This window comes from Bos grunniens, chromosome 14 (genome assembly GCF_055505025.1).
Source record: "Bos grunniens cultivar Pamir isolate PY7600 chromosome 14, Bosgru_T2T1.0, whole genome shotgun sequence".
Lineage (NCBI taxonomy): Eukaryota > Metazoa > Chordata > Mammalia > Artiodactyla > Bovidae > Bos > Bos grunniens.
In genome coordinates this window covers 44,966,575-44,993,670 of record NC_141178.1, presented here as the reverse complement: position 1 = coordinate 44,993,670, position 27,096 = coordinate 44,966,575, and the positions used below count along the sequence as shown (strand labels likewise).

Here is a 27,096-nt window from a genome sequence, read left to right as displayed (position 1 = left end):
TTGGAAGGGATCCTAGAAAATAGCTCTTATTTTATAGACCAGAAAAATGAAAAGGATGGTGCCTTTCTTGAAAACATGTCCATGACCACTTTTGAGATTTCCAACATCTTTCTACCAGCAACTAAATGGAGGTCAAACTTCTTGGGCTGGTTGGTAGTCTTGACTCATGTTGGTTTGGCTCAAGATTATTTGCTGTGTACTGAATTGTGTTCCCTCAAATTCATATCTTAAAGCCCTAACCCTCAATGCATCTGTATAGGGAGGTAGGACCTTTAGGGGGAGGTAATTAAGGTTAAATGAGGTCATAAGGGTGGAGCCCTAATCCATTAGGACTCATGTCCTTATTAGAAGAGGAGGAGACACCTGAGAGCTCTCTCTCTGTACACATAGAAGATAGGCCACATCAGGTGCACAGTGAGAGGGTGGTTGTTTGGTCACTCCATTGTGTTTGACTCTTTGAGACCCCACAGGCTGCAGCATGCCAGGTTTCCCTATCCATCACCAACTCCCAGAGCTTGCTTAAAATCATGTCCATTGAGTCAGTGATACCATCCAACCATCTCATCCTCTGTTGTCCTCTTTTCCTCCTGCCCTCAATCTTTTCCCAGAATCAGGGACTTTTCCAGTGAGTCGTCTATTTGCATCAGATGACCAAAATATTGGAGCGGCAGCTTCAGCATCAGTCATTTCAGTGAATATTCAGAGTTCATCTCCCTTAAGATTGGTTTGATCTCCTTGCAGGAGATCAGATAATATGGAATATTACTCAGTCATAAAAAGGAACACATTTGAGTCAGTTCTAATGAGGTGGATGAACCTAGAGCCTATTAAACAGAGTGAAGTAAGGCAGAAAGAGAAAGATAAATATCATGTACTAATGCATATCTGGACTTCCCTAGTGGCTCAGATGGTAAAATGTCTGCCTACAATGCAGGAAACCTGGGCTCAATCCCTGAGTGGGGAAGATCTCCTGGAGAAGGAAATGGCAACCCACTCCAGTATTCTTGCCTGGAAAATCCCATGGATGGAGGAGCCTGGTAGACTACAGTCCATGGGGTCGAAAAGAATTGGACATGACTGAGCGACTTCACTTTCACTTAATGCATATGTATGAAATCTAAAAAGGTAGTAATGATCCTATTGGCAGGGCAGCAAAGGAGATGCAGGCATAACAGACTTCTGGACACGGGGGGATAAGGAGAGGGTGGGATGATTTGAGAGAATAACATTGAAACATACATTACCATGTGTAAAATAGATAGCCAGTGGGAGTTTGATGCATGACACAGGGAACTGAAAGCTGGTGCTTTGTGACAACCTAGAGGGGAGGGATGGGGCGGAAGGTGGGAGGAGGTTCTGGAGTAGGGGGACGTATGTATACCTGAGGCTGATTCATGCTGATGGATGGCAGAAGCCATAATAATATTGTAAAGTGATTATCCTTTAATTAAAATTTTTTAAAAGCAAGAAACAAATGGTGCTGGTCTGTCACAGTTCCTAAGGGAAAGAATATTAACTGCGCGGGACAGAAATCTCAGAATGAAGACACCTGCATGTGATGGTATCCAGATTAATTTACTTGGAAGGGTAGAGAATGAGAGTCTTCTGTACAACTGATTTAATGGTAGTTTACAGAAACTTTATGAGGAATATTACTATGTAGTAGAAAGGGGACCTGGCTGGGAATTTAACACTTTGAGTTGGGGTTTGAATCAAGATCCTGCTTATCTGTGGCTGTTACGCCTTGGACAAGTCACTCTCAGAGGCTCCGGGTCAATATTAGCAAAGTGAGGAAAGAATTGCCAGTGCTACCTCATGAGACTCTTATTAAAATTCTGTGAGGTAGATGATGAGAGAAAGCTCTGGAAGATGCAAAGCCTTTAAGAGTGACAGCCGGGTTAACCATTATCAAGGTGTCCTTGTTGAGTCATGGTCATATGACCCCCAGAGATGCAGGAGTTAGATTCATAAAGAAATTAAGGGATCATGTAATAAACTCCCTAATTTCACATGCAAAAACTGATGTCTGAAGAAACTGACTTATCCATCTGGTTTGGATCAAGGGGACTCACAGTGGGAGCTTGGGTCCTTCCTCACTGAAGTGAGATACTGTGTTTACAGAACAAAGGGCCACAGTGAGCAGGAAACCTGCAAAGCTTCTGCCTTTGCAGAAGGTAACCACGCTGACTTCACCTGGCAGAATGGATAATTAGAGCAGTACAATTTCCAGAAACACTGTAAGAACTTTGTAGATAATGTTAAGGGCTTCCCAGGTGGCATTAGTGGTAAAGAATCTACCTGCCAATGCAGGAGATGTGGGTTTGATTCCTGGGTTGGGAAGATTGCCTGGAGGAGGGCATGGCAACCCACTCCAGTATGCTTGCTTGGAAAATCCCATGGACAGGGGAGCCTGGTGGGCTACAGTCCATGGGGATTGCAGAGGTCAGACATGAGTGAAGGAACTTAACATGCACACACAGATAATGTTAAACTTATTTTGTAAAATGATTCTTTGGAAGTCATTTTGAAAAAGAATGTGATAAAAAAATCTTAGCAATCACAGTCTGGTAAGGGCACAGTTTACAATGGCATTTATTCAAGGCTTAGATTGTAGGGTAATATTATATCCTAGATTATTTGACAGACAGGGGTGTGGGTTTTTAAGGCAAGTGGATTAGATGGAGATGCCCAGAGAAGACACTGACAAGTCAGCAGCTCTCAGCGAAAGAGGAAAATGAATGATTGTGTCGGTGATGTGATGGAGAGATTGACAGCCTAGTTCTTGAACTTGAAATGATTAAAATGCTAATTCTGGTAATCTCACATGCTTGCTGAGGAAGGAAGGATAGAAACCTGTTATAAGGCACTGCAGTTGCAAGTGATCTGTTAACTTTAAAATATCTTTTACTGTGGGAAGGAAATAACAAAGATCAGAGCAAAAGTAAATGAAACAGAGACTAAAAAGACAATAGACAAGATTAATACAACAAAGAACTGATTCTTTGAAAAGATAAAATTGGCAGACTTAGCTAGACTCACCAAGAAAAAGGACACAAAATCAGAAATGAAAGGAAATGTTATAACAGATACTACAGAAATACAATCATAAGAGAATATTATAATCATACACCAACAAATATGAAAACATAGAAGAAATGTATTAATTTCTAAAAATGTACAACCTACCATGACTGAATCATGAAGAATGTGAAAATCAGAATAGACTGATTACTAGTAAGGAGATTGAATCAGTAGTCAAAACCTCTCAACAAACAAAAGTCCAGAACCAGATGGTTTCACTGGTAAATTCTCCAAAATATTCAAAATATATAAAATATAAAAGAGGAAAGAACACTTCAAAATTCATATTATGAGGCCAGCATAACCCTGATAACAAAACTAGACAAGATGCCATAAGAAAAGATTACAGACCAATATCCTGATGAACATAGCTGCAAAAATTCTCAACACAGTATTAGCAAACTGAATTCAACAGTACATTCAAAAGATTGTATACCACCATTAAGTGAGATTTATCCCAGGGATGCAAGGATGGTTCAGCATCTGCAAATCAATTAATGTGACACAATACATTAACAAAATGAAACATAAAAATCATCTCAATATCTACATAAAAAGCTTTTGACAAAATTTAACATCCGTTATGATAAACTCTCAACAAATGAGTTAGAGGGAAGGTATCACAACATAATAAAATATGAAACTTTTCCCTCTAGGGACCAAGACAAGGATGTCCATTCTCATCATTTTTATTCAATATACTATTAGAAGCCCTGACCAGAGCAATCAGGCAATAGAAAGATATAAAAGGCACCCAAATTCTAAAGGAAGAAGTAAAACTGTTACTCTTTGCAGATGACATGATATTATATGTAGAAAACCCAAACGATTCCATCAAAAAATTGTTAGAACTAATAAATTCAGTAAATTTTCAGGGTACAAAACCAAATTAAAAAATCTGTTGGGTTTCTATATGCTAATAATAAGCAATCAAAGAAATTAATTTACAATTTCATTTACAACTACATCAAAATAATAAGATAGCCAGGAATAAATTTAATCCAGGAGGTGAAAGATCTGTACTCTGAAAACTATAAGATATATTTTTAAACTTTATTTATTTTTAATTGAAGGATGTTTGCTTTACAGTATTGTGTTGGTTTCTGCTAACCATCAACATGAATCAGCCATAGGTATACTCACTTCAACTTCTCTCGCCTCTCCCGCTTTAACTTCTCGCCCACCTCCCTCCTCTCCCACTCTAGGCTGTCACAGAGCTCCCGTTTGAGTTCCCTGAGCCATACAGCAAATTCCCATTGGCTATCTATTTTACATATGGTAATGCATGTTTCCATGTTACTCTCTCCATACATCCCAGCCTCTCCTTCCTCCCCTCCACCCTGTGTTCATAAGTCTGTTCTCAATGTCTATGTCTCCATTGCTTCCCTGCATATAATTTCATCAGTACCATCTTTGTAGATTCCATATATGTGTGTTAGTATATGATATTTGTCTTTCTCTTTCTGAGTTACGTCACTCTCTATAATAGGTTCTAGGTTCATCCACCTCATTAGAACTGACTCAAATGCGTTCACTTTTATGGCTGGGTAATACTCCATTGTATATACGTACCACAGCTTCCTTACCCATTCATCTGTAAGTGGACATCTAGGTTGCGCCCATGTTCTAGCTATTGTAAATAGTGCTGCAGTGAACACTAGTGTTCATGAGTCTTTTTCAGTTTTGGTTTCCTCAGGGTATATGGCTAGGAAGGGGATTTCAGGGTCATATGGCGGTTTTATTCCTAGTTTTTTAAGGAATTTCCATACTGTCTTCCATAGTGGCTGTATCAATTTACATTCCTACCAACAGTGCAAGAGGATTCCCTTTTCTCCACATCTTCTCCAGTATTTGTTTGTAGACCTTTTGATGGGTGGCCATTCTGACCTGTGTGAGCGATATCTCATTGTAGGAAAACTACAAGACACTGATGAAAGAAACTGAAGGTACACATCAGTGGGAATATATGCTTTGGATTGGAAGAATAATTATTGTTAAACTGTTCATACTACCCAAAGCAGCCTACAGATTCAATGCAATCTCTATCAAACTTTAAATTGTGTTTTTCATAGATATAGAACAAACAATCCTAAAAGTTGTACGGAACCACTGAGACTCCCAAATAGTCAAAACAGTCATGAGAAAGAACAAAGCTGGAGGTATCATGCTTCTTGATTTCAAGCTATATTACAAAGCTACAGTAATCAAAACAGCATGGTATTGGCAACAAAACAAAAGCACAGACACCATAGATCAATGGTACAGAATAAGAACCCAGAAAAAAACCCATGCCTATGTGGTCAATTAATTTAAAACAAAGGAGCCAAGAATATGCTGTGGAAAAAGGATAGTGTCTTCAGTAAATGGTAATAGAAAAACCGGACCACTATCTTACACCATACACAAACTTTAACTCAAAATGGACTCAAGACTTGGATGTGAAACCTTAAGCCATAAAACTCCTGGAAGAAAACAGGTGGTAAGCTCCTTGAGACACTACCCCACGCTGATCAGGATGGCTGTTATAAAAATAATAATATATACAATTATTAAATCATTATGTTGTACACCTGAAACTAGACAATGTTATGCCAGTTATTCCTCAAAAAACATCCTTTTCTATTAAGAAAGATTTCATGGTTCATTAGGTGTAAGAATGCTTTATTTGTTAAGGAAATAAGAAATATGAAGATGAAACATGGATAATAACATTTTCAGATGGGAACTTATTGTATTTTCAAAAGAAAACATTTGGTGGAGAGGTTCTGTGATCGTGGCAGGGCGTAGGTCTCAAATTAAGGCTATGCCTTGCTAGATATATGAAGAGCTATGTCTTTAAATGACTTAACAGGACATTTTCAAGCAACTCAGCACTTGGCAGATTTAATTTTGACAAGCAGGAGCAGGTGGGTGGCTCAGGCTTCTCAACCTTCAAGAGATGACCCTGGATGACTTTGTTTTTTTCCTGATAGTTGCAAGATAAAATAAGATTTAATTAAGGAACTTGGAAATGGTGTCTCCGTTGTTCAGGTGAAAGGGAGAGGAATGTGTGACAAATAGAAAGAAACAGGTGTAATGAAAGCATGGGATGATGTAAGCCCTGGGAAGTACACTGGCAAGGCGTCCCTGGGGTTGGTGGTAACTTGCAAGAACAGTTTCTGTTTAGACAAAGAAATGAAACCCAACCAGCAATAGTGCTTGCACATGTACTTCTGTAACTTCTGAGTCTGAGATCTCTTTTCTGTTTTTCTACAGCTGAGTGAAAGATTTCAAGGTTGAGGGAAGTCACCTCCCTGCAGGCTTGTACCTTTTGAGAGCTTTGAGAGGCTTTAAATGCTTTGAAAAAATATGTAGCTGTTCTGAAGTTGTTTCAAACTGTAACCATCTTGACCTCATCTTTCATTTTTTTTTTTTCCTGATGATTCTATTTTCTTCCTTCATGCCCTCCCCCTCCCCTTCTGCTTCCTCTCCTCTCTTTTCCTCCCCGTCTGGGTAAAGTTTCTGGCACCTGGCTTGTTTGCCAGGAAAAAGACAACTGCTTGCAAAGGAGATATAACCCTTTCCTGTGTGCTCACTGCGTTGGGCTCTGACCATCTTGGCTGGGGTGGGGTGGATAGCTGGTCAGTGCAGGGGTTCGTGGGCTCCCACAAAGGGAAATGCCCCTCCTTGTACCTCGTACCCCTGTTCCCAAGATGTAGGCCAGATCAGGGGTTACAAGAAAGATTTTGAAATCTTTGAAGTCTGACTATCTTTCCAAAAAAGTGCTTTGGTAGGTTAATCATTGACTTAACATTTTGTACTTGGGAGCATATGATTATGGGCACATAAAGAACGTACTCTGTTGCTCTCTGCTGCAGTTTGGGGACACATGCAAAGCTGCGGTCAGCGACTGCTGGGAGGATCCGTACGGTGGACTGAACAGGGTTAGAGTGAGGTGTTTGATTTGCTTTTGTTTGTTTGGTATTGTTTGGTATAAAATTCTATCAGCTTCTCTTATATTCACATCTCACACTGAATTTATGAAAGTTTTGTAAATCAGGATAAAAGTTACATATGTTAATGTATGTCCACACCCCCATTTGTCTTTAAAAATTGTGACCCTTATTACATTGTACTGTTCTTTTTCTTCACACTGCTTTCTCCCACTGTTCTCTTCTTAGATATTTCCGTGAGTCTATCTACACCTATGAAATAGAAAATTAACATTAATTGTTTATATAACACACAGAATCATAACTATTTAAAAATTGTTACTTCAGTTCTTACCTTTCATTTCATTTTATTTTGCTTCCTCCTCTTGCTGTCTTCCCCTTCCTCCTCTTCTTACTCTCCTCTGCTTCTCTTTCTTGATATATCTCTATATATACACACAAACAAATATTACATATATTTTTCTAAACCTTGATCATTTGATTAAGGTGGTGTTTGCCAGGCTTTGCCACTGTAAAGTACTATTTTTCTCTTTGCAGTTAAACAGTTTGTGAGGAGATGCTTTACAACTGCATAAATCTCCTGTTTGATAGTAAATTTGCAGCCACTCATGTTAGCATCTACAAATAATTTCCCAATTCCGTCATGTCATTAATAAATGTAGATGAAATGATGGAGACAGAAAATGAAAACGGATTTTATCCCAGATTATGTGCGACACTCTACTGTCCTACAGTATATTTTATAGATGATTTATCTAGCCTACAGATACATAATTTCAACTGTAATGTAAGAGATGGAAGAATAGTGATTTATAAAAAAAAGTAATATGCATTTCAGTATGTGAATGCGTTGGTACTTCTTCACGAGAGGACACATTGAAGAAGTTGGATGTGGTATCTAAAACATATGCATAGGATTTAGATGATTGTAAATAGGGTTTCACCTACATGAATGTGGGGCGAGAGCCTTGGATGTATACGATGTCGTATAGGGTGTAGAAGGGTGCTTTGCCCCGTGGCACCAGCCTGCTCACTTCGGGACATTTTCCATCTCTGGTCTGCATCCACTGGATGGCTTTGGGGTTCTCTTACCATTGAGACAATAAAATAACCCCACAAATGTCCAAAATGTCCCCTGGAGGTGGTGACATTGGTTGAGAAGCACTGTTTTAAGATTTCTCATAAGCACAGATTGCTGCCCTCCATCAAAAAAATAAATTAAGCAGCAGCCCATATATTTTTTCCTCTTAGCATTCTGTGGTAATTTTGTCATCCCTCACCTGTTTGCTTTAGAATTCTCTATTGCATCTTATAGGTCTTGGGACCCATGAGACTTTTATATTTCCATAGATACATAATGTGTTGATTTGAGGTTTTGGAGAACAATATCAAATAGCACGACCTACCCAACTGACCACTTTGTGGGGCTGAATACAGAGATTAACATCCCCTTCAATTAGATCAGAAAGACAAGAGACGTTTCCTAGAACTCATATCGAGGCTCTAAATGTTCCACACATTTTTCCCCATCAAATTTTGCAGGTGTCTTTACATTATAAAAGTTTTTGCCACTGAGTGTTCCTGAATGAGGATTGAAATCTGGAACAGAAATGTGATTAGATAACAGGAGGTCTGATTTGGGAAGGCTGTCTTGTTACATTGTTTTTTTTTTTTTTATTTAAATAAGAAAGACTTCAGGAATGTGCATGCCATCCTTGTGCAGGGGCCATGCTAATCTTCTCTGTATCCTTCCAATTTTAGTATATGTGCTGCCAAAGCGAGCACTGTCTTGTCACAATGAAACAGGAAATCTTATAAACAAGTGCTTGGGTGACCAGCCGTCCAATAGTGAAGCACCAGACTGCTGCTAATCTGAGTGATGGAGGATGTTTTGACAAAAGAGGGCCTTGATAACCTGATTAACGAATCTGTTATAAACAATAACAGTGCAATCTAAGGAATCTTAATGGCAATTCTGTTTGACCTGACTCGAGTTTAGACAGACATGCTAACAGGAACATGCTCTGTCAGCATTGGTTATCATTGGCATGGTCCTTGAACCCATTTTTTCTCTTTCTCCATCTGTGTCTCTCTTTTGCTTTTTCAGACCTCTCATCATTTCTTTCTTAGGTTTTTTCATGTTCCAGCTTTTCAAACTTGATGAGTCTGACGTCTTAGCTGAGCTGACCAAAAGGTCTCATGACCTTTGTGCTCTATAATTATATTTACATGGCCTTCCCTGGTGGTCCAGTGGTTACGACTCTGTGCTTCCACTGCAGGGGGCTTCCACTGTGGGTTCAATCCCTGGGTCAGGAAGATCCCTTGGAGACAGAAATGACAACCCAACTCTAGTATCCTTGCCTGGGAAATCCCATGGACAGAAGAGCCTGGTGGGCTGCAGTCTATGGGGTCACAAAAGAGTTGGACATGACTTAGCAACCAAAAAACAAAAACAACAATAGGTCAGCAGCAGAGAAAGAGACTGGAAGTGCCTGCTAAGATGGGGTACATTAATTTTGTGGTCTTTTAGCTTTGTGGGTTTTTTCTTTGTCCTTTCAGGATGTTTTATGCAGCCTTCCCTTGTTGAGAATCTCTTCCACAGGAGTGCTCCGGGTGTGTTGACCTGGGGCATTACTGCTTTGGCTGATGGTAACATGACAAACTGGAGTGACAGGACAAAAATGAGTTGATTATTTCAGCTGTGTTTGCTGGGCATCTCATGCACAATAAAAGAGAGGCAGAATGTGTAGAAACGGGAACACATAGCTCCTCATTATCCCTTTGTTGTACCATCCATGCAGCAAATGTTTATAGAATCCCCTTTATGCTTCCTAGTGGGAGACCAAGAGGCAGAGTGGCTGGGTTCCCATGGCTACGACAGGAGGCAGGAGGTGGTGCAAAGAATTCGGGATGAGGCATTAGGTGGCCTGGCTGCTCCTTCAGTGCCCTCTCTTACCAGCTATCATGTCTGAACCTCGGGCTCCTTACTAAATACTTGATTTGTCTACAGTCCAGTATGACTGGAAAGTGAAAGTCAAGGGAAATAGGAAAATTTGAGTATTATAAAAAAAATTTTTTTTTTAAATTATGAGACACTGGGCAGCTTTTTTGAGACCTGGGAGTCTGGGGTATAAGGCTGACAGCCAACCGTGGTAGCTCCGTTCTGCACCACCCAGGGCTGCCAGCCTTTTGAATGAAGGTGGAGTGGACCAGGCAACAAGTCCTATTGTCTCTTCAGCCTCAAAATGTCAGCACTGAACTCATTACGTCTTAACCTTGGCTTGAGGCCAAGTCCTCTCTGGCCCTAATATCCCAGTCTTTTGAAGTTGATGGCATGGAAGGCAGCCATGTCCTCCCCCAGTTTGATCCTTGGCTGCACTGGCAGGACCAGGGTGGACATGATTCAAACGGCTTGTCATTGTCCCTATCATAGGCTCACAATTCTGTTTATCGTGTCTGCGGAGAATGGAGACTATCAAGAGTCGGTTTCCACTGAATAATTCAGAGGGTGTTTAACAAAGTCAAACTGCAAATAATACAATTGGAGAAAAAGAACTGGATTTAGGGTTAGACGATCTAGGGTCTAGTTTACTTCCCTCTTGTAAGGCTTTGGGAGAATTGCTTCACCTTTTTGCACTGCCATTTTCCAGTCTGCAAGAGGAGGCTAATACTGGCTGCCCCTATCCTGTTACAAAGCTATCTGAGAGTCAGATGGGTTATTTCACTGTTTTTTTTTTTTTTTTTTTTTAAGTCAATCTAAAAAGAAATTATACAAATGAACTTATTTACAAATCAGGAACAGACTCATACACTTAAGAGAAGGAATTATGGTTGCCAGGAGTGAGAATTGAGGGAAGGGATAGTTTGGGATGGACAGGTACACAGTGCTGTATTTAAAATGGATAACCAACAGGAGTCCACTGTACAGCACTTGGAATTCTGCTTGATGTTATATGGCAGGCTGGATGGGAGGGGAAGTTGCAGGGAGACAGATGCATGTGTATGCATGGCTGAGTCCCTTCGCTGTTCACTTGAAACTATCACAACATTGTTAATTGGCTATACCTCAGTATAAAATAAAAAGTTAAAAACTGAAATTCCAGCCACTAGAATTTATTGAGCATTTATTACAAACCTGACTTAATGTTAGGCATTTTACACATATCATCACATTTAATCTTAACAATCTTCGGAGCTAGGTGCTGTTATCTCTGTCTTGTAGGAGATGACATGCTTGCCTAAGATGACACATTGCTGGAATTCAAATCCAAGTTGGACTGACTCTTAACATTGCACCTACCAACTCAATAGTAGAAATGTATATTTTGACCCTCGCCAGTAAATTAGTGAGTTCTGTGCTTGCACAGACAAAGACAGAACAAATGAAAAACAACTCTCCAAATCCAATCTTTGTATCTTAATCCAAATAGGACTTCTGTGTTTGAGAGAGGAAAGGCCAGGCTAAACGCATGTATCAGAGAGATTAAAACTGAAGGGCTCTTCAAACACCACACCTAAGTGGGCGTTTAAGCTGGGAGTATTAGTGGGAGATGCCAACTGATGTGTCTGCTGTGAGAGTCCATAGGGAGAGTGAATATCATGATGAGTGTCCACTGTGAATGCTGGGAGCCAAACACATGGCCTTCAGCAGGTGGTTGGATCGGCAAATCCATCTTGAGTCTGGCTGCCGGCAAGCATTTCACATCATCCTTGCTGGCCAGAGCTGAAACTCACTAGATTTAAATGAAAACTGCTGACAGGAAGTGAAGTGATTTCGATTTTGTGGTGGAAGGTGTGAAGTGCAAAGTCAAGTGTAAACCTCTAAGCATTTTGTTTCGAGGGATCTAAGCATTTTGTTTCAAGGGATCTAGGAGAAGATTTAAGAAGCTGGGTATTTTAGATTCATGACCTTCTGCTTAGGGTCCTGTTTTAAAACTGGTCCCTGGGTTGCAGAAGACAGAGAAACAATACAGCCATTCACTATGACTTGTTATAAAACTTAGCTAGTGCTTTTTAAAAATAGTGTCAAACCAAATTAGCTCTGGGCACCTGCTGGAGCTTATGTGTTTTCAGATAGACTTGTTTGCTGTCAGCCAAAAAAAAAATCAACCCAACAAAACCCTCCACCCACATGGTTTGTTATAAAACCTGACACTCCTAATGCTTTTCTAAGCTACTTCTCTTAGATCAAATCATTCAAAAAAAGTCATACAGAAAAAAGTCATTTGACACCTTGAAAGAATGGGGCAAATTATTTGTTGTTAGATATGGTCTCGGGGTCAGGTGACAAAAACTGGATGTTAAATGATGTGATGTATTAATCCCGTTGTAAAAGGTTTTCTAATTCTTTAGGTGAAAAATTTCAACACTGATATTATAATATGGCTGGAACTTGAGGATTTACAGTTTCATGCTTAAAGCATCTCTGTTATTGTACTATTTATCCAGGACCTGCATGGATAGCTGTCAAGTGATTTGAACATTTTGTTTATTTATCAGACAGAGATAGATGCTGGCTAAATGAACAATGGCAACAATTATAGCAAAAAAAATGGCAAAAATCATTTCATGGAGGTTTTATATTAAAATGTCAATAGCTAAAGCTGTTAATTGCTCATAGAGGATGCTGAAATCTGGACCAACGCTGACAAATGAAAAACTCATTTCTGAATTCTGAGTACTCTGGGAGTATCTTAGACTTTGCAGACCTCACCTAAACTCTCACCTCCACTGGCTCTCTGATTGCCGTTCAAAACTAATTCTACTTAGACAGACATTATACAGACATTTTATATGGTAGAAAGGCTTGGAGAAGAAGCCTGTCTTACCATCATCAGGTACATGTCAATGAATAAAATACAACTGACTTACTAGTGATTCATCCTGCCTTCCTGAATAATTTTGAATAATTGCTTTCCTAAATACTGCAGGTTCTCAAAATCATGTTAGTATCTTAGAAGTCCTGATGGGGTACTTGTAATAATAATAACATGGATAATGATGCTGCTTCCACTTACTAAATACCTGGTGTTGAAATAGATACTTTCTATGCATTTTTTATATACATGATAACAACTGTGTGAAACAGTTATTCTTACCCCAATTTTATAAATGGGGAAACTGAGCATCTTAGCATTAAAACATAGTTAAAATCAAGGGAATATTATTAATAGAATTTGAATCAAACAGCCTGACTTAAAACAGTGTTGTTTCCTTTATACAAGGAAGGGAAAAGGCAGAAGAGAATGTAAAAGAAGACATTCACTCCACGAAGTGACCCATAAAATAGCAAACTCACTACTCCCCTGCTTTGAAACCTGAGATACAAATATGATATAGAAACACATTCTTGCTTACTCTGAATGAGGAGACGCAGGTAAAAACTTGTAGAAATTTTCTAGGCACCCTTCTAAACAGGTGTGGTTTGAATTTACCCAGGATGGCAGAGTAGTAACAAAAGTGCCTTATTTGTTTGCCAATAGGACTGGTCAGATACAACCATAAAAATGTGTGAATTCTCTATTGGCTAATCCACTTTGCCATAGAAATCTTAAACGCCTTTTTTATGAATGCTCACCAATCCTCCTTTCGTTGAACCTCAAACCCTATAGTTTTACTAAGGACCCGAGAGTCTCACAGATGCTTATACTAGAGCATTTGGTTTTGCTTAAATTATCATTGCAAAATCGGATTCAGTATTTCCTACAGCTATTTGAAATGAATCTAGATATACCAAATAAAGCAAAGTAACCTAAAAAAATTTATTGGCTTTGGACTTTTTTCTTCTTTATGGAGAGAACTCAAGCTTTGTATAAATCTGTGTGTGTGTGCACCAGTGGCCAAATCAGAACATATGAGAAATTTGTTCAGCTTCATTTGCCACCACTTATTTATACAGCTGAGTCATGTGTTAAGTATTTGGAAGCATCTTTCATTGCTAAATTAGCCCTCAACTAATTGGCCTGGAGTTAAAAAAACAAAGATCCTATTATGATTTGTCTGGGGTTATGTAGCCTTGTCTAAAAATACCCTGTCTTGTTCTTATATTAAAACATTGTAAATATCATATAAAAACCAAATAGCAATGCTTTTATCTCATGATAAATGTAATCATGAGATATCCTTTAGCTGAAGTCTTTATTTCTGTCCCCAAGCTGTTATAAACATATTTTCTTACTGCCCCAAATTGCTTAGGTCATTTCTTTTTCTTACACAAGACCACCTGTGGGGAATTACCATCTCTTTGTGCATATTATCAAGAGGTACCTCACTGGCTGGACTAAGTCTGTAAAAGGTAGCCCTTCTCTGGGTCAGGCTGAGACAGCTGTGGGCTAAAAAATACAGTCACAACCTGAAAGGAGAGAGTCATTTTATTTGGTGGGAATGTTTAGGACTCCAAGCCTAGGAGACAGCATCTCAGTAGCTCTGAGAAAATTGCTCTAAGGAGGCAGGAGGAGAGGTCAGGCTCCCTTTGCAACAAAGGGAGCAGGCAGTCTGAACATCAAAGAGAATTTAGCACTGGAAGTATGGAAGATGCAAGCCTCTGGGCTCACTGAGCTCATTCCTTTCACGTGCACCTCAGCTCTCGGGGCCAACCCTGTTTCCTTGTCCACCCTTCTTGATTCCCCCAGCTCCTCAGCAATCACCTTGGCGGGTGGCAGCACCCCCTGAATTATAGTTTTGGAAGCCCTCATTCACATTTGGAGGCTAGAAATCGCTGATGGCTGTGACATTTCTTGTTTATTAATACACAGGAGATATTTTCATCTCGCATAGCTCTGTGCCAACTCTGTGTAGACTGGATTTCAGCCCCTTTCCTCAAGGAATTCATATCATAGTGGGTGAGAAAGAGGCTTGTGTCAGTGTCACAGTAGCAAACAGAAGGCATAGCCATTGAGTAAACTGAAGAGGACCCAATAGTGGTAAAGAATCCACCTGCCAGTGCAGGAGACACAGGTTTAATCCCTGGGTCGGGAAGATCCCCTGGAGAAGGAAATGGCAACCTGCTCCAGTATTTTTGCCTAGAGAATCCCAAGGACAGAGGAGCCTGGTAGGCTACAGTCCATGGGGTTGCCAAAGAGTCAGACATGACTCAGTGACTGCTGCTGCTGCTGCTACTGCTGCTAAGTCGCTTTAGTCGTGTCCGACTCTGTGCGACCCGATAGACCGCAGCCCACCAGGCTCCCCTGTCCCTGGGATTCTCCAGGCAAAAACACTGGAGTGGGTTGCCATGTCCTTATCCAATGACTCAGTGACTAAATGACAGCAACAACAATAATGAGATCTTTACAGGCCATGGGTAGGGTGCCCGTAAGGGAGAGTGCAGGGCTTCAGAAGGGTCCATGGAAGGAAGCAGTTACTGGAATCTAGAGAAAAAGAGACAGTCAGGGTTCCTGGATGGAGCTGAAATCTTAGATGGGTGATACAGGTAGGGACTAAATGGGTAGAGAGAATAAACATCTCATCTCACTCTACTTCTGTCCTCTGATCTCCTGATATTCCTCAACCAGACATCGGGAGGCAAGGAAGTTCACTGATGTGGTTCTTGTGGTTCTTAGAGGTCAGCAGAGACCAGGGTGGAGGAGAGGGGAGACTAGGTCTGGGCGGGGGGCATAGTCCATTTCTCTACCTCCCTGTGTATCCACTCTTGTCCTTCACTCAGGTAAGTGTTTGTGTCCCAACAGAGGAAACATTGTCCCATCAGTTAATCATTGATTCGTATGTCATCAATTTGGTTGTACTCTCAGCTGAAAATGTTAGCAATCACCAGCGTTCTTCCTGTAAAATCATGAGGATGTGGGGGAGAAAGGGAAAAATAATATAAAGTATTGCTGCTATGTTTTCTATTAATATTAATACTTCTGTAGATTGCCCCAAGAGTTAACTGGTAGCCATTATTGCTTTTGTTTAGGAGCCAATCCTGAACAAAAAGCCAAGGCTTCCTCTGTTAACGTCTCACCCAGATAGTGTGCTTTTCCTAGTGAGGTGGTCCAAACCTTCATTCCCATGGGATTTGCATCCTTGGATGTCTGTCTTAATTGAGTTGCTGTAATTTTTCATTGGTCAAGGCTATTGGTCAGTTTTCCATTGACCAGAGTTCTAGGAGGTGCTCTAGTCTTTCACATAGAGTCCTTCATACCTCTGTTATATAGCAGCAATCCAATTTCCTCCTGGTAATTGGGATCAATTTCCCTGGCCAGTAGAGAAACCTTTTTCCTCTGTCAACTCAGCAGCATGAGAATTTCAGAAAGGTCAGAGGTCAGCCTCAGGATTCATCAGAACAGTGACTGTGTTTCCCTTGGCCACTAAAATGTCTAAATCCACTGAGCTCAAAGTCACGTTGATAGGAAACAAAATTTCTTTGAGTTGCAAGGAAGATGAAAAAATTCACTAGATAACAGTGAGAGGGAGTACGTTTACCTTCTCCCTTTGGTTCCTGAACCCATGAACTCTGGCTCTGGAGGACATAGAACCATGTTGTAGTTAAGGCATATATTGTATTCTATAGGGTGGCATCCCAACCTCATAGTATTTCCCAGTGGTCTCTTAGTGCAGTAGATAATATTTAAACAGGCCATTTTATTGTTTTATCAAGCCAGTTACCTTTGGAGGGAAAGACCAATCAATTATATATACACACGACCCTTACTATTCTTTTTTTGCCTTAAAATATTTCCTCTGGATGGAGCATGTGAGTGGGACACCACTGGCAATAGTTAGAGCATTCTGTAAGTCCACATGGAGGGGCTGGAAAAAGCACTTTAGGCAGAGAAGACAAACGTATATCCAGAATATGAGTCTAAGGTGTGGGGACAAATTTCACCCCTTCCATCACGGAGGAAGGCCAGTGTAAGTCCAGGTGACTGGCTGGACCTCTGGGAGAGTCATTTTATATGTTTAATTTTGGGGGGGGAGATCATTTTATATCAGGAGTTTGGTGTTGGCTTCTACTGTTGGCATGCTGAACACTCAGCAGATATGGTAGCTGGATGAGCTTTGATAAGCTGATGCCTAGCCTTTATCCCTGTTACTGTAGCCACTATTTTTTTAAGACTTTTTTGATGGGGATCATTTTTAAAGTCTTTATTGAGTTTGTTACAATATTACTTCTGTTTTTTGCTTTGATTTTTTGGCCAAAAGGCATGTAGGACCTTAGCTCCCTGACCAGGGATCCAACCCACACCCCTTCCACTGGAAGGCAAAGTCTTAACCACTGGACCACCAGGGAGGTCCCCCATAACCACTCTTTGCATGGACCCACTGAGCAAACACTGAAGAGGCTAAGGAAAGAGGCTACTGTCAGAAATTAAATAGGTCATTTTGTCTACCTGATTGAGAGCCTCCTTCAAAGTGATCCTTGTGGTGAATGTCTTCATACCTCATGTGCATTCTGAGTCCACCCACATATCTCTCCCCCGCTCACCTTCACCATCCATTTCCCAATTTTGATTGCAAGTCTGTGACTAGCCAGCCAGCACTATTAGGTCTTGCCCATGAGTCAGTGTCGATCTAGATCTCAGTGGCTTTTCCTTTTTCACAAAGCAAACAACCCAAAGCTTTTCTTGTGGGGAGGGTTTACACTAGCCACTGTTTTGCAGGGGTGACCTGAAAGGCATATGGTGGAGATTTATTTTTTAGCAGGACTAGGCATTTTTCTCCTCTCTTAACTGATCACAAGAAACTCCCAGTGACCCCTTGGGATTGGGGGGAGAGATGTCCTTTCCAGACATTGCTGAGTCTGATCTGTATTGTAGACTTTCTAGTTGGTTTATTTGTGTACCAGGTTTTATTTGCAGCTCCTGAGTTCTTCATTTGCGGCATGTGAACTCTTAGTTGCAGCATGTGGGATCTAGTTCCCTGGGACCAAACCCAGGCCCCCTGCATTGGGAGCTTGGAGTCTTAGCCCCTGGACCACCAGGGAAGTCCCTACAATTCTACAATTTCTAATTTATGATGGAATGCTGCTGTATATAGTCAACTTTGTAATTTGGTGGATCAGATAAACAACTAATTCATGATAGCTCAAAATTGCAATATCACTTGATGCTACATGGTCTAGGCTTTCACCCTCTACCAGGGCTTGGGAATAAGCCAAGAGCTGCCTTTCAAATGAAGAGTCTTTATTGATAAAAAGAGGGCATGGTTTGTTGAAGGCACATTTTTGTGGTACCAACTGAAGGTATCTCCTCCAAATTCTCTTACAGGAGAGGTGCTGAGTCAGATTTTGAAGAATGACTTAATACTTATTTGTTGGGTAGACAAGCTATTGAACAGCATGTACATAGACAAGAAAAAGTGACATAACAGAGTACTAACGTAGGGGACTTCCCTGGTGGTCCAGTGGTTAAGAATCTGTCTTCCAATGCAGGGGATGCAGGTTTGATCCCTGGCCTGGGAACTAGGATCTCATATGCCCCAGGGCAACTAAGCCTGCATGCCACACTAGATAACCCTTGTACTGCAGTGAAGATCCTGTGTGCCAAACTAAGACCCAACACAGCCACAGTAAATATTTTAAAAAACAGATGATGTGATACCTGTCTAAGAGTTATAAAAAAAGAATACTGCCCCACCGCAAAACACAAGGAGCCGCGCGGCCCTCTTTGTGCGGGCATCAGGTGCACATCCAGGAGAGCGGGTCGCCGGCGTGCGCGTAAGCGCCGGGAACCCCAACCGCCGCCCCCTCTTGCCCGCCTGGCTCCCTTGGGATCTCCTCGGGCGCCCCCGGCTGGAGTCGGGGGAGGAAGGAATTCGGACACGTAACCGGCCTCCCGGGCCCTCTGGACTCCGCGTGGCCAGGGACCCGGGAACCGCTGCCCCAGCCCGCTGGCCTTCGAAAGATCCGCCTGGGCCAAAGGCAGGAGGGGCAACGCGCCCGGATTGGTGCAGTCGCTCTGCTGATCACTGTGGAAACCCAGGCGGAGGGGAACGCGGGAGGATGCGGAGCCCTGGGCTAGTCGGGGGAGCCGGAGGGGCGGGCAGAGGAGGCTTTGAGGCCCTGAGCTACCCGGGAGTTTTCTTTGGAGGCAAAAGTCCACTGCAAGCTGTGGGCGGGGAGGGGGGGTGGTGGAGGTGGGGCGCGGACAGAGGGGACCACTTGGGGGCACTTGGAAGCGGAGAAGAAAGGCAGGGATGGATACTCCGGAGCCGAGGCAAGGAGGCTGGGGGAGGGGATGTCGTGGGAGGAGGAGGAGGAGAAGACAAAAGCCTAAAGCGGACTGCACTCACCGCACCCGGTCAGCAGGCAGCATGGGGAAGTGGGGTAACCAGGGCGAGGGGGCCACCAAGCTTGAGGCACCGATGCCTACCTTCCTCTGGGAGGAGATTCAGAAGCACAACCTGCGCACCGGACAGGTGGCTGGTCATCGATCGTAAGGTCTACAACATCACCAAATGGTCCAGCCGGCACCTGGGGGGCCAGCGGGTCATCGGGCACTACGCCGGGGAAGATGCTACAGACGCCTTCCTGGCCTTCCACCGCAACCTCGGTTTTGTGCCTGAGTTCATGAAGCCCCTATTGATTGGAGAGCTGGCCCCTGAGGAACCAGGACCACGGCAAGAATTCCCAGATCATCGAGGACTTCCAGGCCCTAAGGAAGACCGCTGAGGACATGAACCTGTTCAAGAGTAACCAGCTCTTCTTCCTTCTCCACCTGGCCCACATTATCGCCATGGAGAGCATCGCCTGGTTCACTGTCTTCTACTTTGGCAATAGCTGGATTCCAACCGTCATTACGGCAGTTGTCCTTGCTACCTCTCAGGTCCAGGCTGGATGGCTGCAACACGATTACGGCCACCTCTCTGTTTACAAGAAGTCCATGTGGAACCATATCGTACAGAAGTTCATCATCGGTCACTTAAAGGGTGGCTCTGCTAACTGGTGGAACCATTGCCACTTCCAGCACCACGCCAAACCCAACGTCTTCAACAAGGATCTGGATGTGAACTTGCTGCATGTGTGTGTCCTGGGAGAGTGGCAGCCCACTGAGTACAGCATGAAGAAGCTGAAATACCTGCCTTACAACCACCAGCATGAGTACTTCTTCCTGATTGGGCCTCCGCTGCTCATCCCTTTGTACTTCCAGTACCATATGATCATGACCGTGATCGTTCACAAGGACTGGGTAGACTTGGCCTGGGTCATCAGTTACTATACCCGTTTCTTCATCAGCTACATCCCTTTCTGTGGTGTCCTGGGAGCCATCCTTTTCCTCAACCTCATCAGGTTCCTGGAGAGCCACTGGTTTGTGTGGATCACACAGATGAATCACATCGTCATGGAGATTGACCGAGAGCCCTACCTCGACTGGTTCAGCAGCCAGCTGGCAGCCACCTGCAACGTGGAGCAGTCCTTCTTCAACGACTGGTTCATTGGGCACCTCAACTTCCAGATCGAGCACCATCTTTTCCCCACCATGCCCTGGCACAATCTGCCCAAGGTCGCCCCCCTGGTGAGGTTCCTGTGCGCCAAGCACGGCACTGAGTACCTGGAGAAGCTGCTGCTCCGGGCCCTGCAAGATATCATCGGGTCCCTGAGGAAGTCTGGATAGCTGTGTCTGGACGCCTACCTCCACAAATGAAGCTGCAGCCCTCGGGGCGCTCACGGGGGACAGTGGGGGAGGAGCAGGTGGGAATGGCGGCGAAGGGGAGGGTGGGGTTTTGTTCAGAGAGGCGTCCGGAGGCTGTGGCGCGTGGCTCACAGACTTCAGGCTTGGTCTGTCCTCTCTCGCTGTCTGGTTTCAAGGCTTTCACACCTCCCTCTGACACCCTCCCTCCTGGGCCCCGGCCAGTCAGCCCCACCTCCACCCTCTGTCCTTAAGCATCTGCCAGACCAGATGTGCACAGGTGCAGCACATAGGAGCTCATAGGAGCCCCCTGCAGCCTGGCCTCCAGGCCACACACCACCCTCTTTTTCTCCCTCACCTGCTCTTGAGGTCCTCAGGGCTGGGTCCCACCCGGCAGGTGGGACAGCTCCGTGAGCCTGCAGGTCGGCCCCACCCCCTCGGACAGCCACCCACCCTCTGCCCTTCTGTGAGTTGATGTGCTTGATTCCCCGGGTCTCCTTCCCACCACCGGCTCGGTACAGGGGGCGCTCCTCCAGGCCCCACTTTCTCTTCAGATGTCCAGGGCCCTGGCCCTGATGCCAGGCTCCCTTCGGCTGTGTTGCAGCCAGCTCAGGCCTCTGAGCCCAGGGAAACATCCTGGCCCCACCAGAGCCCTCTGACCCAGGGCTCCAGCAGTTCCATCCCGCCACTTCCCAAGTCCAGAGCCTGTGACCTTGGATCCAGGGGTGGGGCCACAGATGAGCTCAGCGGAAGCAATGGCCAGGCCTGTAGGTTCAGATGTTTGTTCTGGTTGGGAGATCCAAGATTCTGGAGGATTTGGACTCTCCCCTAGTAGTGCTCCGTTACTGCCAGGCAGTGCCAGCCAGTCCCTGGCCACTTGGCTGGTATGGAGTTAGGCCCTACAGGCTGCAAGTGGGCACTGGAGCCCAGAAGCCTGTCACAGCCCCTCCCTATGTTGGGGCTGCCCGCGTGGACATGCTCTTTCCCGGTCTATCACGCTCTTGTTTCTTTTACTCGTTTTTTAACCTTTTGCTACAGGATGCGTTCTGCTGGGGGTGGCAGTGGGACTGGGCCTTGGGACGATCTGCCTGTTCCCACCCCCACCCCTCTGCAGCCTCCCCAGGCCCCACAGTGGGCTGAGCTGGGCTCAGTCACTGAGACCTCCATGGCCTGACTGTCAGCAGACAGAAGGAAGGAGTTCCAGAGGAGGGTGACCCCGAGAAGCCAGGGACTTGGTGGTGGTGGGGGTACCCAATGGGACAAGGAGGGGTTGGGGCTGAAGGCCAGACAGCTGAGGGGACAGGAAAGTGAGAGGGTGGGGAACCTGGGAGCCACTGGGAGGATCCAGAGCTGCTGCATCTGGAAATTAACCCATTAACCCATAGATAACTCCAGGGGAGGGCAGGGCAGGAGGGACCAGCTCTGGCTGGTGATGGACCTGAGGGTTGCCATGGCAACGAGGGATCCAACCACCTGAAGCCCTCCCACTGAGAACACACTGGCCCAAAGAGCCACTGTCCCTCCCCTGAGACAGAATGGATCCATAGGGAGCTGAACTTAATTTTTATCATGTTGCTTTCCCACCTCTACACTTTTGGAAATAAATGAAGTGATTTTATTCTCAAAAAAAAAAAAATAAAAGAATACTAATGTCATTGATATTCCTGGATTATGGGGTGAAGGCGATGTGCTCAGTGTCCGGGTCATGGGGGCCCACTGAACCCTGGTGGAAAAAGGTACTGAATTCTTTTAAGCAGATCAGATCAGATCAGTCGCTCAGTCATGTCCGACTCTTTGCGACCCCATGAATCGCAGCACTCCAGGCCTCTCTGTTCATCACCAACTCCCGGAGTTCACCCAGACTCACGTCCATCGAGTCAGTGATGCCATCCAGCCATCTCATCCTCTGTCGTCCCCTTTTCCTCCTGCCCCCAATCCCTGCCAGCATGAGTCTTTTCCAATGAGTCAACTCTTCACATGAGGTGGCCAAAGTACTGGAGTTTCAGCTTTAGCATCATTCCCTCCAAAGAAATCCCAGGGCTGATCTCCTTCAGAATGGACTGGTTGGATCTCCTTGCAGTCCAAGGGTCTTCTCCAACACCACAGTTCAAAAGCATCAATTCTTTGGCACTCAGCCTTCTGCACAGTCCAGCTCTCACATCCATACATGACCACAGGAAAAACCATAGCCTTGACTAGACGAACCTTTGTTGGCAAAGTAATGTCTCTGCTTTTGAATATGCTATCTAGGTTGGTCGTAACTTTCCTTCCAAGGAGTAAGCGTCTTTTAATTTCATGGCTGCAATCACCATCTGCAGTGATTTTGGAGCCCAGAAAAATAAAGTCTGACACTGTTTCCACTGTTTCCCCATCTATTTCCCATGAAGTGGTGGGACCGGATGCCATGATCTTAGTTTTCTGAACGTTGAGCTTTAAGCCAACTTTTTCACTCTCCACTTTCACTTTCATCAAGAGGCTTTTGAGTTCCTCTTCACTTTCTGCCATAAGGGTGGTGTCATCTGCATATCTGAGGTTATTGATATTTCTCCTGGCAATCTTAATTCCAGCTTGTGTTTCTTCCAGTCCAGCGTTTCTCATGATGTACTCTGCATAGAAGTTAAATAAACAGCGTGACAATATACAGCCTTGACGAACTCCTTTCCCTATTTGGAACCAGTCTGTTGTTCCATGTCCAGTTCTAACTGTTGCCTCCTGACCTGCATACAAATTTCTCAAGAGGCAGATCAGGTGGTCTGGTATTCCCATCTCTTTCAGAATTTCCCACAGTTTATTGTGATCCACACAGTCAAAGGCTTTGGCATAGTCAATAAAGCAGAAATAGATGTTTTTCTGGAACTCTCTTGCTTTTTCCATGATCCAGCGGATGTTGGTAATTTGATCTCTGGTTCCTCTGCCTTTTCTAAAACCAGCTTGAACATCAGGAACTTCATGGTTCACATATTGCTGAAGCCTGGCTTGGAGAATTTTGAGCATTACTTTACTAGTGTGTGAGATGAGTGCAATTGTGTGGTAGTTTTAGCATTCTTTGGCATTGCCTTTCTTTGGGATTGGCATGAAAACTGACCTTTTCCAGTCCTGTGGCCACTGCTGAGTTTTCCAAATTTGCTGGCATATTGAGTGCAGCACTTTCACAGCATCATCTTTCAGGATTTGAAATAGCTCAATTGGAATTCCATCACCTCCACTAGCTTTGTTCGTAGTGATGCTTTCTAAGACCCACTTGACTTCACATTCCAGGATGTCTGGCTCTAGGTCAGTGATCACACCATCGTGATTATCTGGGTCATGAAGATCTTTTTTGTATAGTTCTTCTGTGTATTCTTGCCATCTCTTCTTAATATCTTCTGCTTCTGTTAGGTCCATACTATTTCTGTCCTTTATTGAGCCCATCTTTGCATGAAATGTTCCTTTGGTATCTCTGATTTTCTTGAAGAGGTCCCTAGTCTTTCCCATTCTGTTGTTTTCCTCTATTTCTTCTGAAGAAGGCTTTCTTATCTCTTCTTGCTATTCTTTGGAACTCTGCATTCAGGTGTTTATATCTTTCCTTTTCTCCTTTGCTTTTTGCTTCTCTTTTCACAGCTATTTGTAAGGCCTCCCCAGACAGCCATTTTGCTTTTTTGCATTTCTTTTCCATGGGGATGGTCTTGATCCCTGTCTCCTGTACAGTGTCACGAACTGCATTCCATAGTTCATCAGGCACTCTATTAGATCTAGGCCCTTAAATCTATTTCTCACTTCCATTGTATAATCATAAGGGATTTGATTTAGGTCATACCTGAATGGTCTAGTGGTTTTCCCTACTTTCTTCAGTTTCAGTCTGAATTTGGCAATGAGGAGTTCATGGTCTGAGCCACAGTCAGCTCCTGGTCTTGTTTTTGCTGACTGTATAGAGCTTCTCCATCTTTGGCTGCAAAGAATATAATCAATCTGATTTCGGTGTTGACCATCTGGTAATGTCCATGTATAGAGTCTTCTCTTGTGTTGTTGGAAGAGGGTGTTTGTTATGACCAGTGCATTTTCTTGGCAAAACTCTATTAGTCTTTGTCCTGCTTCATTCCATATTCCAAGGCCAAATTTGCCTGTTACTCCAGGTGTTTCTTGAGAGGAGTTATCTTATATCTTTAGGAAATGGGCTACTCTTTGTATCTCTTCTGGTGCCTTGGACAACCCCTTTCAATAATTTATCATGCAGATTGTTTTGGCTTGGAGTTTTAATTGAAAATATGTTAGTCACATATTATATCCCTTATATTTAATATTTATTTTTATTTTATTTATTTGGAGGTGCTGGGTTTTAGTTACAACACGCACCAATGAAAAGATCCATGCAGGATCTTTAGTTGTGGCATGTGGGATATAGTTCCCTGACCAGGGATTGAACCTGGACCGCTTGCGTTGGAAGCGCAGAGTCTTAGCCACTGGACCACAGAGAAGTCTCCACATGTTTTGTCACTTGTTATAGTAAGTTCACAACCTTTTCTTTCTACTAGGCTTCTCTCTCCCTCCCCCTCCTACCTGCCCCCCATCCCTTCATGTAAATGAGACTGCATGGGGGCACTTAAATGGGAATTAGCTCTAATTCTGCTACTGGATTCTCAACATTATAATTTCTAATCTATTTGCCAATTTCTTTGCCAAGTAACTTCCAAAGAAAAAAAGGTTTCACCTCCTCACTTCTATGAGTAAGACACTAATGCAAATACATCCCATCTGTTAACCTTTTTGTATTCCCTTACTACATGTAGAAGTATTTTGCCTAAGCTACATGAAATAGTCTATGGATAATGAGCCTTGTGTTTTCATAAGTGCATAGTGTCTTTAAAACATGAATGAATCCATTGCTAAAATATTTATAGTTTAGTCAACAAACACAGACTTGAAGAGTGATCAGTTGTGGTAACAGACATCCAAATCTTGGAAATATTTTGAGGAATACATTACCTTACGTGGTAGATACCTTCAGTCCTGAAACACTGCTTCCATATTTGGAAATTAAAACCTTTGTTGTTCTGTGACAGGAATGGGGCACAGCACCAGTGAAAAGTGCCATCTGGACCAGGACTCCAGGAGGGAGGGAACAGGGAACAAATGGCAGATCAAAAGTTTGGATCAGAAACTCATGCAGCATTTAGAGTAGGTCTGAGCACAGTGTGCCTTTGATTTCAAAGACTGCTCCGTGCCTGGATAAGTTTTGTAGACTGCGGAACATGGCAAAAGTTGGTCCTGAGGGAAGGCACGGAACACTGGGTGACAGACAGCAAAGATCAAGTTCGCAAAGGAAGCTTGAAGGAAGCATTAACCAGTATATCAGGATCTGAACTCCATTCAGTAAGCATTCTGAAAACATGCTGATGACACTCAGCCACTGAGCAGGGTTTCTGCGGCATTGGAGTTGAGCCTCTGGAGGGCTGGGGGTTGATAATGTTGTCTGTCAGTAAGAAAGAAGTGGAGAAACTTTTTATTGATTGATTTTTATTGAGGCATAGTTGACTCGCAATATTGTATAAATTTCAGGTGTATAATGTAATGATTTGTTTACAGTGTTTAAAGGTTATACTCCATCTATAGTTAGGATAAAGTATTGACTATATTCCATGTGTTCTGTGATATATCCTTGAAAGTGAAAGTGTAAGTCACTCAGTCGCGTCCAACTCTTTTGAGACCCCGTGGACTACAGTCAACCAGGCTCCTCTGTCCATGGAATTCTCCAGGCAAGAATACTGGAGTGGGTTGTCCTTTCCTTTTCCAGGGATCTTCCCGACCCAGGGATCGAACCCCAGTCTCCCACATTGCAGGCAGATTCTTTACTGCTGAGCCACCAGAGAAGCCCCTACGATATATCCATGGAGCTTATTTTATACCTAATAGTTTGTGCCTCTTAATCCCCTATCCCTCTATTGCCTCTCCGCACTTCCCTGTCCTCATTGGTGACCACTAGTTTGTCCTCTGTATCTGCAAGTTGTGGACATTGGTTCAACCCATCTATTCTGAGGATTTTTATCTTTTCTGGAAATCTTTTTTTCTCATTTCTATTTCTTCTCTCTATTCTTTTTTTGAAATTCCTATTAGGCAAATGTTGAAACCTTTGAATTTTTTTTCCCCACCCATATTCACCTTTTTATCTGTCCTTTCTGAGCTGTGTTCTAGGAGGATCCTTAGTTGTATCTTCTAGTTAAGTAATCATCTTTTAGTTATATCTTTTCTGTTACTTGGCACATTTATTGAGTTTTTCAGACTTTTTCAATAATTACAACCTTCCTTTCAAAGATCCCTAGTTGTTTAGAATATGTTTCTATTAAAACGGACATTATCTTCTTATTCCTCTTAGGATGTTAATCATATATAATGTGCTCAGTTGTGTCCAACTCTCTGTGACCCCATGGACTAAAGCCCACCAGGCTTCTCTGTCCATGGAATTTTTCAGGCAAGAATACTGGAGCGGGTTGCCATTTCTTACTCAAGGGAATCTTTCCAATCCAGGGATCAAACCTTTGTCT

The 27,096-nt window shown here is 43.3% G+C and overlaps 1 long non-coding RNA gene, 1 other non-coding gene and 1 pseudogene across 15 annotated transcripts in view; 2 read left to right on the top strand and 1 right to left on the bottom strand.

The window, feature by feature from the left end:
* Window positions 1–27,096, top strand: part of LOC147359341 (uncharacterized) — a 176,888-nt gene that overhangs the window by 19,305 nt on the left and 130,487 nt on the right. The gene's annotated exons all lie outside the window — the stretch shown is intronic.
* Window positions 8,692–8,798, bottom strand: LOC147359344 (U6 spliceosomal RNA). Its single transcript, XR_015141382.1, has one exon. It is a non-coding gene; the product is annotated as a U6 spliceosomal RNA (small nuclear RNA).
* Window positions 19,263–20,593, top strand: LOC147359343 (acyl-CoA 6-desaturase pseudogene; annotated as a pseudogene). Its single transcript, XR_015141344.1, has one exon. The product of XR_015141344.1 is annotated as an acyl-CoA 6-desaturase pseudogene (transcript).